This window comes from Furipterus horrens, unplaced genomic scaffold (assembly GCF_987537825.1).
Source record: "Furipterus horrens unplaced genomic scaffold, mFurHor1.1.pri manual_scaffold_17, whole genome shotgun sequence".
NCBI classification, from domain to species: domain Eukaryota; kingdom Metazoa; phylum Chordata; class Mammalia; order Chiroptera; family Furipteridae; genus Furipterus; species Furipterus horrens.
The window spans coordinates 109,558,266-109,576,586 of NW_028327187.1; the positions used below are offsets into that span (position 1 = coordinate 109,558,266).

At 37.1% G+C, this 18,321-nt stretch overlaps 1 protein-coding gene and 1 pseudogene across 2 annotated transcripts in view; both read right to left on the minus strand.

The window, feature by feature from the left end:
• CDKL5 (cyclin dependent kinase like 5) overlaps positions 1 to 18,321 on the minus strand; it is a 109,981-nt gene that overhangs the window by 79,607 nt on the left and 12,053 nt on the right. The gene's annotated exons all lie outside the window — the stretch shown is intronic.
• Positions 5,741 to 6,840, minus strand: LOC149991810 (gap junction alpha-1 protein-like; annotated as a pseudogene).

Here is an 18,321-nt window from a genome sequence, read left to right on the forward strand (position 1 = left end):
GAAGGGTGTCCAGAACTCTGGACACTGGTGGTCCTTCAAGAGTTTCCTCCAGTCTCATCATTAAGCAGCACAGCCTACAGAGCTGGGGCCAGAGATACAAACCCCCAGAGGGCAGCTCCTGATAGAGGTTTAATGGTAACGTGAGTGACAAGCAATGAGTAGTAACCATGGTAACAACAAAGGCTTTAAGGACTAGGTCCCTATCCCATTTGCCTTCTACCTCATAAACCAAATGAGGCTTATATCAGTCAATGGGAGGCAAAGGATTTCCAATAATACCACAGCCTGGTGTTATGGAGCTAGATTTAGTTTTATTTCTAAAATAAAGAATTGTGTTTTCTACTTGAGTGTCATGGGGCAAATTAAAATCTATTTCCCAGGTCTTTGACTTCTATCAACACTGTGAAGCCTTTGAAGGCAAGGACTGTGTCTCAGTCCTTTCTCTAGTCCTTGGGGCCAATCATAGTACCTGATACATGGTATATTTGAAGAATGAACTGATGTTATCATCATATAAACAGTGTTTACAGAATTTTCACACACACATACAGAGACTTCCAGTTTTGGTAAAGATGGAATAACCCCATTCCTCCCAGATTCTCTTAAAAGCTATAGACTCCCTAAATCCCTGTATATAGCCCCTAAATAAGAATTGGAAGACAGAGTAGATAAAAGGAAGGTGACTGCCTTAGGGACATCAGGACTTGAGGAGCACTACGGCAGTGAGTTCCCTATGTTTCCTCACTGTCTCCCATGTATTGCGGATAGGGTGCTACAGGAACCTCCAACCTGAAACTGACGAGAGGCAAGTATTGGGTTGGCCAAAAAGCCCGTTAGGTTTTTCCCGTAAAATAAAAGACACATTTCTTATTTTCACCAATAACTTAATTGATTTGGATATTTTGATATGTCGGCTGTCTCCCACTATTGGCTTCTAGTGGGTAGAGGCCAGGGATGCTGCTGAACATCTTCCCATGCATAAGACAGCCATATAGGAAAGAGTTACTGTGCCAATAGTACCAAGAAACTTCACAAATCACTTTTGACACATTCAATCAGCCACAGCATCTTCTCTACACACTGCAATCATTTTTTCTGTGTGTTTCAGTTGCATTTTTACCTTTTTTAAAATAATAAAGCATAGTAGGCTGAAAATGTTGAGTATTTTCTTCCATTTTCAATATTAAAATGGCTGCACAAAATTTACCAAATTTGATGTTTTTTTCTAATGCACAGTAATATGACAGCTGTCACAATACAATCTAACAAAATTGTTTCTAATGACATTAAAGACAACTAAGCACTACCAGAACCATTGTATGGAAAAAACGTAACAGACTTTCTGGCCAAGCCAATATAAAAAAGTGCCATGAAAAGCCTGTTCCCACGGCCAAAAGACAAGGAAAAAGGTGGGCTAGCAACAACAAAAAATCTTTTAGGCAACATTCACCCTACTCCAGGCAAACATCAATGGAAAAACTGCACCACCTTCCCAATGAGATTTCAATGTTGCTAAGTGGGCAGTCTGTCTCAGAAGAAGTAGGCAGCAGCTCCAACTCCCCCACCTGGTGCAGTCCCTGTTGGTGGGGCAGAGTAGGAAGCTAATTTTCTATCCCCTGCCTGGCAGAAGCAGGTCGTGTGCCTATTCCCAGCCTGTGATGTTGGCAGGTCCAGTCATGATCTTCCATGGCTCCCCCACCTGCAGCAGGGAACTGTACTCTGGCTCCTCTGCTAGGGTAATGTCTGTAGGATGGAGCAGAGGCAACATGACAGTGTGAATCAGTGAGCCACTTTCACTGAGAAGGTGTTAGCATGGCCAGGTGAGGAGCTGCACATCCATATCACCCATCTACAAGGAGGCAGTGGGAGTAAGAGCAACACATCTGCAGAGGTGCGGTCCTGTCAGGGGGACCCAGCGGGAGGCTGAATGTACACATCCATTCAGCCCTCAACAAGGAGGCTACCTGTCAAACAAAAAAGAGTTAAAGAATCCAAAGTCTCATAATATCCAAAGTGATTAACATATAATTTAAAAATCACTCATCATACCAAGGACCATGAAAGTCACAACCAGAATGAGAAAAGACAAAGGACATTAACACCAAGATGAGTCAGATGTTGGAATTATCTGACAAGGTTTTTAAAGCAACCCTAATAAAACTACTTGAACAGGCAATCCAGGAAAACCCACAGGCACAGACAAAATAGCCCCAACAGAAGCCAGGAAAGGAGCAGTGTAAAAAGACGGAAAACTTTTGTAGACAATCACTCTACTCCAGCCAAATGAAACAGTGGAAATTGTGGCTCCAATCACACCAGCAAAGGCAGAGTGGGGAGTATGTCCAAGTCCATGCCAGGGTAGTTACGGTGGAGGCCACTGGAGAGCAGTAGCAAGGCACTCATGCCCCTCCTAGCCAGGGTGGTCAGCAGAGGAGAAGTAGGGAACTAAACTCCCACCCACACCAGTAACAAGGAACTGCTCCCCAGGGGGTGTCATCAGACATGGAATGAGACAACTAAATTACCATCCCCACTGAGCATCAGCCCCCTTACCAGAGCAACGTCAAAGTAGGCAGATAAAACAAAAGATCAAGTAAGATCAAACTCTAATGACGTAACATCCAAAATGTCCAGATTTCAATAGAAAAATCATATCATACAAAGAACTAGGTAAACTTTAACATCAATGAGAAAAAACTATCAAGAGAGGCTAATACAGAGATGTCAGAATTATCTGACAAGGATTTCAAAGCAGCCATCAAACAAAGACGAAGTCTCAAAGGAAATTTTAATTTCATATAACTTAATGAAAATACATTATACCAAGATACGTGGGATGCAGCTAAAACAGCACTGAGAGACATTTATAGCACTAAATGCATACATTAGAAAAGAGGAAAGATTCCAAATCAATAATCTAAGTACTTACCTCAATACTAAAAAAAAAAAAAAGAAAATAAACCAAAGCAAAAAGGAAAGAAGGAAGGAATATAAAAGCAGAAATCAATGAAATTTCAAACAGGAAAACAACTGAGAAAATCAATGAAGCAAAAGCTGGTTCTGCAAAAAGGACTGATAAAATTGATAACCTCTAGCAAGACTGATAAAGCTAAAGAGAGGATTCAAAATCATAGATATCAGGAATGAATCAGGGGAGATCCCTACAATTCGGTAGCCATTAAAAGAAAAAGGAAATATTACAAACTTTACACTCATAAATTTGATAACTTATAAGAAACGGGCCAATTCCTTGAAAGCAACAAACTACCTAAACTTAACCAAGATATTCATATAATTATTAAGTAAATTGAATTTGCAATTTAAAAGTTTCCAATAAATTAAGGCTTCAGTTTCAGACAAGTTCACTGGAGAATTCTACCAAACACTTATACCAAAACCAGACAAAGACAGCACAAAAAGCAGAAACTAGAGACTAATATTTCTCACGAACTCAGGCACAAAAATTCTTAACAAAGTATTACCGAACCAGATCCAGTGATGTATAAAAAAAGAACTACATATATTTACCAAGTTGAATTTATTCCAGATATGCAAGGCTGATTCAACATCTGAAAACCATAACAAGAGCAACAAGGAAAATCATACGATCATATCAACTGATACAGTAAAAAAATTGGACAAAATTCATCATTTGTGATTTTAAAAAGTTTCTGACAAACAAGGAATAGAAGGTAACTCCTCAACTTGCATGTGAATCAATAATTATCTCAAGATAAAAATTGTAAAGAAAATAAGCAACATGTAAAAATGAATGTGAAACAGGAAGTGAGGGTAGTAGTGTCCAATATGATTCCACAGTTTCAGAAATTCTGCAGTGTCCCAAAGAAACACACCTCCCATTAGTATAACTGTGATTATTCCTTGCAAAAAGGCTTATGAGAAGGATATCTGAAAGACTCCATTAAACCAAGAGACTTGGTTTTCCAAAGGAGACTATTTAACCTATCAGAGAAGGATGCTGTGGATTGGCAGGTTTAATGTTTAACTTGTCCCTGTCTTCTCCTTCCTCCAGTGCTCTGTGGAGTGGGAGGAAGCTCCTGATGAAGAGATCAAATCAAGTAAAAGAAAAAAAAGAAGCTACATTTTTTGCACATCTAGAAGTCGTGGGTATATCTGTGATCCTGCTACATTTAATTAAAGATGCCAATACTAAAACCTTCTTTAACAATCACAATTCCATTTCTACAAAACTGATTCTAGTGTATTTTGCATAGATTAAGACATACCAAGGAAGAGTTCAAAAGACTAGGAAAGATCAGTGCAGCCAAAAGCTCTCAGAGGAGGAAAACATTCAGTTTGCTCTCTTAAAACTTCATTGAATAAAAATACTCTCCAGAATATATGATGGACTAGGTCTACATTGCCTGCAATAAGGCTGAACATGACAGTAGCTTAATGTGAAATGTTAAATTAGTATTTCTCATTGTACAAAACTGCTTATGTAGCTGTCATGCAATAACAAAGTATGAAGCTCAAGATTTTCACCAATCATCTGTGAAGAGCTTTAACAAGGGCATTTGAAGAAATGCTTAGATTTTTTTTAGTATATATTTCAAACAAATTAGTTACATGGGTTATACTCAAACCTCTTCCAACCTATCTTGAATTCCAAATAAGATCTTATTACAAACATCAAAAACATTGGTCATCCCCAAACACAGACTACCAAACTCATAACAGAATACAAGTTCTAAAATACTGTTAAATAGCGTTTATTAAGTGAAATAAAGCAAAGAACTATTAGTCACTGCAACATTCATGTGAGAAGATTTTAATAGTACAGCTCTAAATATTTAAGTTTCTTACATCATGAGTGCTGTATACTGTACTAAATTCTATCATTCAAGCATCAATGGTTATATTTCAGAAAAGGAAATCATTCGTGACATTTTTCTACGAAACAGAAAAACGTCGTAAGGAACAGAACCAGTATCCATAATAGGAAACATTGGTGGGGGGGCGGAGAGGTGGTTAGGAAAAGAAAGAGTGCTTTACTATCACAGTAGGAATTATGTAACAAAAACATCATTTGTGCCCAGCCCACAAAATCCATGAAGGCGGCTCAAATTTGAACACTGTGTGTGCATTATTTTAAAATCTATGTTGATGAGTTTATATTGCATCTGTTTGCACCAATATGTGGCAAATATCTATCACTTTCACATACACTGAACCCTTCAAGGGAAGTATGAGAGAGAAAAAGGCCTTACTTATGTATCACCTAGTATAACTTTTATTTAGAATGTAAATTTTTTTGAGGCAACCACTTTAAATACCAACATGTATCTTTGTTTTTTTATATATATTTATTTGCTTGTTTGTTTTATTTTTAGAGAGGGAAAGAAGAAAGAGAGGGAGAGAAACATCACTGCGTGGTTGCCTCTCACTTGTGCCCTCAACTGGGGACCTGACGTGCAACCTAGTCATGTGCCCTGACTGGGAATTGAACCTGCGACACTTGGCTCGCAGGCTGATGCTCAAATCCACTGAGCCACAGCAACCAGGGCCATGTATCTTTGTTAATCACTCTCCATCCTCCTATCCCAGACATCGCAAAAGAGCCCTGGCAGTTTAATGTCTTTGTGTCTGTTAAGCCTGGCAACTGAGCTTGTTGAGTACCACCTCCACTGGAACAAAAGCACACTTTCTACTGCACCTTCCTTTCCTTTAACAATTGAGCAGAACTGTAATGCTTTCAAATGTGTGTCTAGCTAGAGCTCTAGGTCATTACACTGCTGCTGGCATGACTGCTGGCTCTGCAGAATGGCTGCTGGTCTACAATGGCTAATGTCTAGTAGCTAGAGTATTTTGGTTTTTGTTTTCTGTTTTTTAAGAATTCTGCTTCGCATAAGGGAAATCAAAAGGCTGTACATCTGAGTTAGAGATGGTGCTTCCTGCCTGCCCCATTCAATCTTGCTATGTGCTGTTATTAGCACCGTTTTGCTCACTTCCTTGTTTGTTATAACTATGGCAGGAAGAACTAACTGTTTCTGTTCCCAGGAACCACCTTCTCCCTGGGAGTGGAGGTGGTAGACAGAGGAAGAGTTGAGGAGCTATTGGAGGGGCTTGGCTGACCAGATTAATCGTGGTAAGTCTCACTCTCCAGATCCTTCCCATGGTCCTCAAGACCCTTGAATAAGGCAGAGAATGGTTTGATAATGTTCAAGTCAAGAGACTCCAGAGACACCACCAGCATGAAAAGGACAAAGATGCTTTTCTCTGTGGGATCAGAGAGGAAGCAGTCCACCTGATACAGGCAAGATTGGGTCCCCTTTGGCAAGTATAAACTGCATTTAGGCTGAACCCATGGTTCAGCAGGAAGGCCACCTCAAAGACAGGCTTAAAGAAGATACTAATGGCACAGGTTCATGGCAGGCCCCTTTCACTGTCACTCTGCCATGTTCTTCAATGCCATGCTTGAACTTCTTGATTTACTTTCCCTGCAAGTGCATCTCTACACTGACACCTTCGGTTTGGCCAACTTTGAGTTCCTCCTCTTTCTTGTTCAACTTCTCTTCCTCTTGTACCACATAGAATATGTTCACTAGGTACAAGAGTGTGGGGACAGGCACAAATATGATCTGCAAGGCCCAGAAGTGCACATAAGAGATCAGGAAGGACTATCATAGTAGATGTTTTCACGACAAGGCTGTCGAGTATTACAAAAGACAAAATGCTCATCATCCCAGGCTGACTCAACTGCTGTCCTTAGTAACAGGATTCAGAAAATGAAAAGAACTGAGGCCACACTTTCCCTCAAGCACTGAAGTAAACTTGAACCCTCTTTAGGAGTTGGTCTAAAGCACTACAGTCATTCATGTTGCCTGTTTGCCTTTCTTTCACTTAAAAGGAGTGAAGTGGCCCTGGCTGGTGTGGCTCAGTGGATTGAGCACTGGGCTATGAACCAAAGTGTTGCTGGTCCGATTCCCAGTTACGGCACATGCCAGGGTTGCGGACCAGGTCTCCAGTTGGGGGCTCACGAGACGCAACCCCACATTGATGTTTCTCTCCCTTTCTCCCTCACTTCCTCTCTCTGTAAAAATAAATAAAATCTTTAAAAAAATAAAAGGAGTGAAATACGCATGCCAATTACTGTACTCCTTGTAGGATGACGTAAAATGAAAAAGTTCAAACACTCAAAACTGTCTAAAGTTTATAAGTCTGCTATTCTTTGGTATCCTTCTTCATTCTTCCCCTTAATGAAAGACAACTGCTGATAACTGATAAAAGTTTATGTGCATTCATTTTCATACATGGTGAGCAAATAGTCTTAAATAAGGATGTACATATATTGATAATGGCACAAGTTATGTAAATGGGGGAACAAAATTGACACATCTAAAAGTCTCCTTCAGAGTACTAAATTAAAAAAATCTCCAAAGATAAAGGACTCAAAAACAGAAACTGAATTAAAAACCCACATGTATATATTGACTAATTCATCTTCTGATATATTAGGGCCAAATACATAATGATATTTATTCAGTAGCTACCTAGCTGCCAGGTACTGTACTGGACACTGGTTCTTATTGGTGAGTAAAAGAGAATCCCTGTGGAACTCATAATCAACTGGGCAGGACATAATTAAATGCAGTATTTCATTAATTCTAAGGCACAGTCGACTGTAAGATAAACAATTATTTTACTTACCATTCAAAAAGCAATCAAAGCATCCATTGTAACATGTGCCCCAATTTCAGAAATGTGGGGGGAAATACATACCTTAGAGTCAATGAAAACGGCAAAGTAAGTGAATATACAATTGCAAATGTAAGTAAGTCCCAAGAAGGAAACAAATAGGCATTAACAGAGATTAATGCAAGGAAGCAGCATGGGCAAAAATTTGAAGAGGGAAGAAATCACTGTACTCAAGGAGCTCAAAGGCAGGCAGCATGGTTACCAGGTAGTTAGGCAGAGGTAGCAAAGTGGTGCCAGAGGGAGGTACCTCAGATGCCCACATGGCAACAACACAGAAGCCCAGAGACAAAAAGCCAGAGTGTACTGCGAGGCTGGGGCAAGATGGAGGCAATGGAGAAATTACTAATGACAGTTCAGGAGCTCTAGGGGAGAGAATGCGATTGAGAGATGTACAGAGCGGTGCAAGGATGAGGACTCTGTGCTAATGTGCAGCCAGTGGGTTTTGGTGGCGACAAAAAGTAAAAGAGGAGATAAAGAATTGTGGGATCGGTCCTGAGACTCTAAAGAGGAGAACAGGTGGTCACTGCTGGTACTGTGGTCCTGAAAGCTGTTGTGCATAAAGCAGCATTTTGTAAGGGTAGCTGCCATCCTACTTTGCAGGAAGTAGCAAGCTCAGAACAAAAAAAAAAAAAAAAAAAAAAAGAGAGAGAGAGAGAGAGAGAGAGGAGCTGCTGCTCCCTTTTTATCTGGGAGTTGGAAGTCAGATTCCTACCAACAGGAGCCTCAAATTAAAAACGTACTTACTGAATGTGGACCAATCTTTAGTTGAATTTTCAGCACATGGAAGCTTTATGGTTAAGACTAAAATACCAATATACTGTGTTCATTTGTGGGTTTCTTCTAGGATATCATTATAATATATCTAGGGCTTTTTCTTTTTTAATTTCAGTAAGAGCAACACTGATACCACCCACCAATCTACTGAGAGTGGTTAGAACCTGGCACAACACGTAACTGTGCCACTACTGAAGACCTGCTCTTCTTTTTCTATTTCATCCCAACAACCCTATTTCTTTGTAAAAAGTGTCTCTGGGAAAAAGCCCAGGGAAAGCTTTCTGGCTTAAATTCAGATTATGCTAGACAAATGGATCGTACCTTAAAACAAACTGCACCTAACTAATTATTACATAGCAAAAAATAATTATTTTCAACCAAATCCTTTCAATACAACATCAACTCATCACTTTTTAAAATAAATGTTATTTAGTATACTAACATATTCATAACATTTACTCTTTTAATTCTCCCTCTTCAAAATAATCTTTAATTCCCAAAGATATTAATTTTAAACAATTAGAAAAATTAAAACATGAAAATATTTCTTAAACATAACATGAATTTTCCAACTAATAAGCAACCTGAAATACCATGCAGCTAATTTTTCTTGTCTTAATGGCTGTTCCTCACAGATTCAGCAAGAAATATAAAACTTAAAATAAAATATCAAAAGGGGCAAGATTAATGTAATTTACAATGTCTCCATCTCCCAAGGTTGGTTACAACTGCTCTCTAAGGATAAGAACTGAGGTCTCCCCAACTGCAATTTTTTAGTAAGTAATTAAATTATAACACTTTAAAGTACACACAGTCTTTCCCGGTTGCTTTAGTAACACAGTTGAGCCAAACAGTCCTCTATCATACAGATTCTGCAAGTAATACTATTAAGCTAAAGTCACCAAGACCTATAGTTTATAATTACTACATTCTTCAAGATTAGTTGAAAACAAACCGTTGGCAGCATAAGACTTAGGCATTTATTCTTATTAGTTTTTCAAATTTAAACAGTGTTTAGTCTCCAAAGACTTCAAAGCACCTTAGAAAATTGAGTTACTTCTTCAAAAATAAGTGGGGTAAGGAGGGGAGAGGGAGAGAAGGGGGATAAGTAAGGGAAGGGTTTAGTCAAAGAACGTGTATAAATGACTCATGGACATGGACAACGGGGAGGGATATGATTGCGGGAGAGGGGGTGGGTTGGGTGGGGGAGAGAAATTAGGGGAAAAGGGGACAACTGTAATTGAAAAACCAAAAAAAAAAAATAATAAGTGGGGTAAAATAATAAGTGACGGTTAAAGAAAGTAATCCCCCAAACTTCTTTCACATATTTTATAGATGGTATAAGATAAAACAAAAAATAGTGCAGTGGGGAGAGGGGGCAGGAGGGGTAGAAAGTGAATAATTCTGGTTAATTTAGAATAGTTATTAGCATTTTCTAGAACTACGTGAAGTTCTTCAATTTTTCATATATTTTGTTCTGAAAAAATTCTTACTAAGCACTTTGAAAATATATAGATTTGAGATTCAAAGGGATGAAAATAACTGAGAATGAGTCATTTCAGCTAAGCAAATGGTTCATAGGAAACTTAAAAGCCTCTTGCTGAACATTATTTTTAAACTGGACAAGATATTCCCAATTTTAAAATATAATTGTAAGACTTCATATTTCAGCTCCAATACGTGAAGTACTTAGATATTGTCACTCCTGTCCTTACAACAACAAAAAAACCTGAACAAACTAAAAATCAACAATTCTTCCTAGGCTTTATCAGAGTATCGAGGACACAGGACAAACTGAATTCCTGAACTCTGGAGAGAGGCAAATATAGAGACTCACATCCAATATCAGCTTACCTGAAGCAGAAAGTGATAGAGTAATCAATCACTAGTAAGAAAACTTACACAGTAATTTTGATAAAGGCTTGCAAGTAAGAAATCCTAGGGGCCGAATCTTAGGAGGGCCTCCACATTCTTCTGGCTTTACCTCCAGGAACCTCACCAGGTTCTGACTGTAAAGATCCAAGAATGCTCTCCTCCCCTTTTGGGTGAGAGGGAAAGAAAACTAACAATTTTGAAATGCACCCAGGGTGAAGATCTAATAAAAACCTTCTCCCTTTTGGGTAAGGTTAAGGAGAAAATAACCGTTTTTGAAATACGCAGGGTGGGACGGGGAATAACTGTCCCAGAATGTTATCCATAACAAAAGCTAATGCTCCAAGGTAAAATTGACCAGACCTTATATGTTGTCCTGGGAGAGGGGAAAGCAGTCAACAATATCCCCATATAGCCTTCTCGCTTCACTTAAAAGCAAGAGGGTAAGTGGGGGGCAAGACTAAGAAATAAAAGTTGCAGTCCAGGACTCAGGCCCACCAAAAGACTAAGATTTGGTCCTAAGTTTATAGAACACCCCCCCGACGCACACACATCCAGTGTCCCAGTACAGTAACAACAGATTACAAGTGAAAGAGTTGCAAAAAAAAGGACTCTATTTAAAAAGGAATTCATAGGGAAAGCCAAAGACAACATGGGAGAGAATAAAGAAAAAATACAGACATCAGAGGAAACTGAAGCCTCTGGCACCTGCACTTATAGCAAATATTAAACAGAGCCCAGCACCTAGTCAAATTAATGTAAAACCTTATACTAAAGCACTATTTACCTCAGTTCAATTCCTATTAGCCAATACATCCTATCTAACTTGTAAAAAAAATACCAAAAAGCATTCTAAAAGGCAAGAAAAAACAGTACGAAAAGACAAAGAAAGCATCAGAACCAGACTCAGATATGGCACTGATCTGAGGATTATCAGCAATAATTTAAGAGCTCTAATGGAAAAAAGTAGAAAACATGCAAAAACAGATGGGTAATGTAAGCATATACAACTCAATGGAAAGATTAAAAGAAAATGCTAGAAATAAAAAACTATAATAAAAATGAATAATTCCTTTAATGGATTTATCAGTAGATTGTATACAGCGAAGGAAAGAATCAGTACACTTAAAGATATGTCAATAGAAATTCCCAAACTAAAAATAGAAAAAATAATTTTAAAAAGAAAAACAAAATATCCAAGATCTACGGGACAATTACAAAAGGTATAACTGGAATAACAGATGGAAAAGAATGAGACCAAGGAGAAGAAATATTTGAAGGAATAATGGCCAAGAATATTCTAAAATCAATGACAGGCAACAAACCACACATCCAGGAAGCTGAGAGCACACCAAGCAAGATAAATACCAAAATACCTTCACCTAAACGTATCATATTCAAACTACAGAAAAACAAACACAAAGAAAAAATCATGAAAGCCAGAGGGAAAAATACCTTACAATACCTTACGTATAGAGAAAATGATAAGAAGTACATCTGACCTCTTGTCAGAAGCCATGAGTTGAAATATTTAGCATTGGAAAAAAAAGAAAAAACAACCTAAAAGTATTCAGTAAAATTATTCTTCAAATGTCAAGGAGAAATAAAGACTTTCTCAGATAAAAACTAAGCGAATTTGTCACCAATAGACCTGGATAGTAAAACCCGTTTTCAAAAGTTCTTTAAAGAGAAGGAAAATGGTATGTCAGAGAGTCAGATCTATGTAAAGAAAAAGAGAGCACTGGAGAAAGAATAAAGGTAAAATAAAATCTATTTTTCCTATTCTGAAGTAATAGATAACTGTTCAAAGTAATAATACTTACAATGTATGCACTGATTATAGCATATGGATAAGTGAAATGAATGACATCCACGTTATAAGGGATGAAAGAAAGAAATTGGGAAAATTCTGGTATATATAAGCTACCTGTACTACCCGAGAAGCAGAACCGTTATCTGATAGTGTGCTTATTAAATAAGTTGTAAATATATATTACAAACTCTAGGGTGACAACTAAAAACCTTTTTTAAAAAGAAGTATAATAGATGTGCTAAGACAGGAGAGAAGACAGAAGCAAATAAAAACAGTCAATAGAATTAAACCAGATATCAATAACAAAAAGAAAGCCAGAAAAATATCTCAAAATTAAAAAACACAGTTCTTTTTTAAAAGATTTTATTTATTTACTTTTATAGAGAGGGGAAGGAAGGAAGAAAGAGAGGGAGGGAAACATTAATGTGCTAGAGATACATCAATGTCACATCCCCAACTGGGGACCTGGCCTGCAACCTAGGTATGTGCCCTTACTGGGAATTGAACCGGCAACCTTTCCATTTGCAGTCCGACAATCCACTGAGCCACACCAGGCAGGGAAAAAAGCCACACACTTCTAAATAACATAGGTCAAAGACAAAATCGAGAGGAATTTTAAAATATTTTGAACTTAATGAAAATGAAAATACAAATCAAAATTTGTATGATGCAGTTAAAAACAGTTCTTAAAGTTTATAGTACTGAATGCATATATTAAAAAAAAGGAATCAGACCTAATATCAATAACCTGAGCTTCTATGTTAGGAAATTGACAAAGAAGGACAACTTAAGCCTAAAGCAAGAAGAAGGAAAGAATAATAAAAATTATGGCATTAATCAATGAAATTGAAAATGAGAACTCAATAGTGAAAATCAATGAAAACAAAAACTGTCTATTTGAAAGATTAATAAAATTGATAAACCGCTAGCCAGGCTAACAAAAAACAAAACACAAATTATAATTACCAGAAATTAGGAGTCATCACTACAATCACATGGACATGAAAAGGATAATAAAGGAATATTATGAAATAATCTATGCCTACAAGTTTGATAACTTAGATAACTTAGAAGATATAAACTACCAAAATTTACACAAGGAATAATAAATAATCTGCATAGGCCTTATATCTATGGAAGAAAATCAATAATCAATAACCTTTTTAAAAGTCAAATACCCAAGATGGTTTCACTGGTGAATTCTACCAAATATTTAAGGAAGAAATTATACCTATTTTGTATAATCTCCAACGGACAACAGAAGCAGAGGAACACTCAACTCACTCTATGAGGCCAGTATTACCCTAATACCAAAACCAGATACAGACATAAAAAGAAAGGAAAACTACAAATATCTCTCATAACATAGATGTAGAAATCCTCATCAAAGATTAACAAAATCTTGCCCTGGCTGCTATGGCTCAGTGGATTGAGCGTCGGCCTGCGAGCCAAGTGTCGTTGGTTCGATTCCCAGTCAGGGCACATGACTAGGTTGCACGTCAGGTCCCCAGTTGGGGGCGTGAGTGAGAGGCAACCACACAGTGATGTTTCTCTCCCTCTCTTTCTCCTTTCCCCTCTCTCTAAAAATAAATAAATAATTAATTAATTAAAAAAAAAGATTAACAAAATCAAATCAAGCACTGTATAAAAAGAATTTCGTATATACCATCACCAAGTGGGTTTTATCGCAGGTGTACAAGACTGATTCAACATTCTAAAATCAATTCATATAATCTACCACCATCAACAGACTAAAGTAGAAACATCGTATGATTATATAAATTGATGCAGGGAAGCATATGACAAAATTCAACACCCATTTGTGATAAAAACTCCCATCAACCTAGGGTAAGAGAGAACTTACTCAACTTAATAAATAACATCTACAAAAAACTACAGCTAATATCATATTCATTGGTGAGAAACTGCATGCCTTCCTACTAAGCTCAGGAACAATACAAGAATGTCCCCATCTCACCGCTTGATTCAATATTGTATTGGAGGTCATAAATGCAATAAGGCAAGAAAAGGAAATAAAAGGTATACAGATTGGGAAAGAAGACATAAAACTATTTTGTGCGCAGAAGAAAATCCCCAAAAATCTACAATACAAAGCTCCTGGAACTAATAAACAATTCTAGGAAGGTCACAGGACACAAGGTTAATATACAGAAGTCAACTGATTTCCTATATACCAGCAACGAACCATCAGAATTTAAAGTTAAAAACACAATACCATTTACAGTATTACTAAAAGAAAAAGATGTACTTAGGTATAAATCTAACAAATTATTTTCAAGACCTGTATGCAAAAAAAAAGTTTCATAACTTTTGAAAGAAATCAACGATCTAAATAAATGGAGTTATTTCTGTGTCCATGAATTAGAAGATTCAATATTACTAAGATGTCAATTCTTCTCAATTTGATCTACAGATTCAATGTGATCCCAATCCCAGCAAGCTACTTTGTAGGTATCAACAAACTGATCTTTAAAATGATATGAAAAGATATTTTTCTTTATTACTGACATGAGACTGTTCCTAAGCAGGCTTTCATGGAAAATTGAAAAAAAAAATGGAAAAGGTTTCACACTATCATTTCAGCTATAATCTTTTCTCAAATTTACCTCTCCAAAGCTATATTTTAAGCTTCCTATCAAGTAAAAACATTATCTTGTATTTGTTAATTTATGCATGCCAGACTAAATTCATCAAAATTATATAATTATAAAATTAATCCCATATATTGTTTCTCATTGTTGATTCTCTCTAAGCTTTGTTTCGAAAACTCAATTCACATGTAAAACCTAAAACTAAAAACTAAAGAAAAATATTAAGTTTTATTTACTGTGGGGAAAAAACTGAAAAAGTAAAATTTTGTTTTGTTTTAGTAGAAATTAACTGTCTGGTATGAGATGGAAAACTACAAATAATCTGTTAAATTGGTGATGGTTCATTGACTGTTCTTCAAATATCTTCTTAAAATAGTTTTCTTTAAAAAAAAAAAGTTACCAAATCATCATTTAGCTTTTTAGTGGAAAAACAAAATTAATCTGAAAAAGAAAATGCTCGCTAAAAATGAAGCCTTATAGCAAAAGACCAATTGTGAATATTAAGTAAAAGCAAACAGCCAAAGAATGCCTGTTAATAAGGTGAAGTAAAGGTATTCCTGACTAGTGAATATTTCATCAAATGTACTCTTCTTCCTACTCTTAATCTCAATCTCTCAAATCTCAAAGGGGGAAAATGGCACAATCCAGATTTTTATCTATGTACCCCTCAATCCTTATCATCACAGATCCTTTTATGTTTGGCGAATACCATTTTTAAAAACCTTTCCTCCTTGCTTTCAAGAGGCCTCTTGAAATGGCCTTTCAGTCTGACAATTTTAAACATGCCCTTCACTCTGTTCTGCACTCCCTCTTGGAAGGTTCGTATCATTTCACAGTTCATCTCAAGCTCAAGTTAGCTATTTCCCGGAGTCAGATCAAGGCCACTTGAGCACCTGCGTAATCTTAGCCCAGTTCCATAACCTCTCTATGACTCAGTTTCCTTACCTGGAAAATAGAAATAAGTAGGGATGTTGTGAGGATTAAATGTAAAACATCTAGCAGAGTGCCTAGTACATGGCAGATATTCCATATGTGGTATTTTGTATTATCAGGTTTGGCATTCTGCTGTCATTTGATTCTTTTTTTTTTTTTTTTTTTTTTTTGGTTTTTCAATTACAGTTGTCCCCTTTTCCCCCAATTTCTCTCCCCCACCCAGCCCACCCCCTCTCCCGCAATCATATCCCTCCCTGTTGTCTATGTCCATGAGTCTTTTATACAGGCTCTTTAATTAAACCCTTCCCTTACTTATCCCCCTTCTCTCCCTCTCCCCTCCCCCCTATTGACTGCTATTCTGCTCTTCGTTCTATTTAGTTCCGTTGTTTGTGTTGTTCTTTAGTTTCCTGTATTAGGTGATATCATATGGTATTTTTCTTTCTTTGCCTGGCTTATTTCACTAAGCATAATTCTCTCTAGTTCCATCCATGTTGTTGCAAATGGTAGGAGTTCCTTCTTTCTTTCTGCTACATAGTATTCCATTGTGTAAATGTACCACAGTTTTTTGATCCACTCATCTACAGATGGGCACTTAGGTTGTTTCCAGCACTTAGCTATTGTAAACAGTGCTGCTATGAACATAGGGGTGCATAAGTTCTTTTGAATTGGTGTTTCAAGATTCTTCGGGTATAATCCTAGTAGTGGAGTCGCTGGTTCAAAAGGCAGTTCCATTTTTAATCTTTTGAGGTAATTCCATACTGTTCTCCATAGTGGTTGCACCAGTCTGCATTCCCACCAACAGTGCAGTAGGGTTCCCGTTTCTCCACATCCTCGCCAGCACTTGTTGCTTGTTGATTTGTTGATGATGGCCATTCTGACTGGTGTAAGGTGGTATCTCATTGTGGTTTTTATTTGCATCTCCCTGATGGCTAATGATGTTGAGCATTTTTTCATGTGTCTATGGACCTTCTGTATGTCCTCATCGGAGAAGTGTTTGTTCAGGTCCCTTGCCCATTTTTTAATTGGGTTGTTTGTTTTCTTGATGTTGAGTCGTATCAGCTCTTTATATATTTTGGAAATCAGTCCCCTGTCTGTGATGTCATTGGCAAATATGTTTTCCCATATGGTTGGTTTCCTTTTCAATTTGCTGTTGTTTTCTTTTGCTGAGCAGAAACTCTTCAGTTTGATGTAATCCCATTTATTTATTTTTTCCTTTATTTCTCTTGCTTTAGGAGATGTATCCGTGAAGAGATTGTTACGTGAGATATCTGATATTTTCTTGCCTATGTTTTCCTCTAGGACTTTTATGGTGTCACGGCTTACATTTAAGTCTTTGATCCATCTTGAGTTTATTCTCGTGTGTGGTGTAAGTTGGTGGTCTAGTTTCATTTTTTTGCAGGTCCCTATCCAGTTCTCCCAGCACCATTTGTTAAAGAGGCTCTTCTCACTCCATTTTATGTTCCTTCCTCCTTTATCAAAGATTAGTTGACCATAGAGGCCTGGGTTTATTTCTGGACTCTCTATTCTGTTCCACTGATCTATATGTCTGTTCTTATGCCAGTACCATACTGTTTTGATTACAGTGGCTTTGTAGTATTGTTTGATATCTGGTGTTGTGATTCCTCCTGCTGTGTTCTTCTGTCTCAAGATTGCTTTTGCTATTCGGGGTCTTTTTTGGTTCCATATGAATTTATGGAGTATTTGTTCTAGGTCTGTGAAATATGTCATTGGTATTTTAATAGGGATTGCATTGAATTTGTAAATTGCTTTGGGTAGTATGGCCATTTTGATGATGTCGATTCTTCCCATCCAAGAACATGGTATTTGCTTCCATTTATTTGTTTCTTCCTTAATTTCTTTCTTCAATGTTATGTAATTTTCAGAGTACAGGTCTTTTATCTCTTTGGTTAAGTTTACTCCTAGGTACTTTATTTTTCTTGTTGCTATAGTAAATGGTATTTTCTTTTTTGTCTCTGTCTCTGCTATTTTATTGTTGGTGTACAGAAATGCCTTGGATTTCTGTATATTTATTTTGTACCCTGCTATTTTGCCAAATTCACTTATTATATTGAGTAGTCTTTTAGTGGAGTTTATAGGATTTTCTAGGTATACTATCATATCATCTGCATATAATGAAAGTTTCACTTCCTCTTTCCCAATTTGGATTCCTTTTATTTCTTTTTCTTGTCTGATTGCTGTGGCTAGGACTTCCAACACTATGTTGAAAAGGAGTGGAGAGAGTGGACAACCTTGTCTCGTTCCTGAGTTCAGGGGGAATGCTTTCAGTTTTTGTCCACTGAGTATGATGTTGGCCTCAGGCTTCTCATATATAGCCTTAATTATGTTAAGATATGCTCCCTTTATTCCCATTTTGCTGAGTGTTTTCATCATAAATGGGTGTTGAACTTTATCAAATGCTTTTTCTGCATCTATTGATATGATCATGTGATTTTTGTCTTTCATTCTGTTTAGGTGATGTATTATATTTATTGATTTGCGAATATTAAACCATCCTTGCATCCCTGGAATGAAGCCCACTTGATCATGATGTATGATCTTTTTGATGTGTTGCTGGATCCTGTTTGCCAATATTTTATT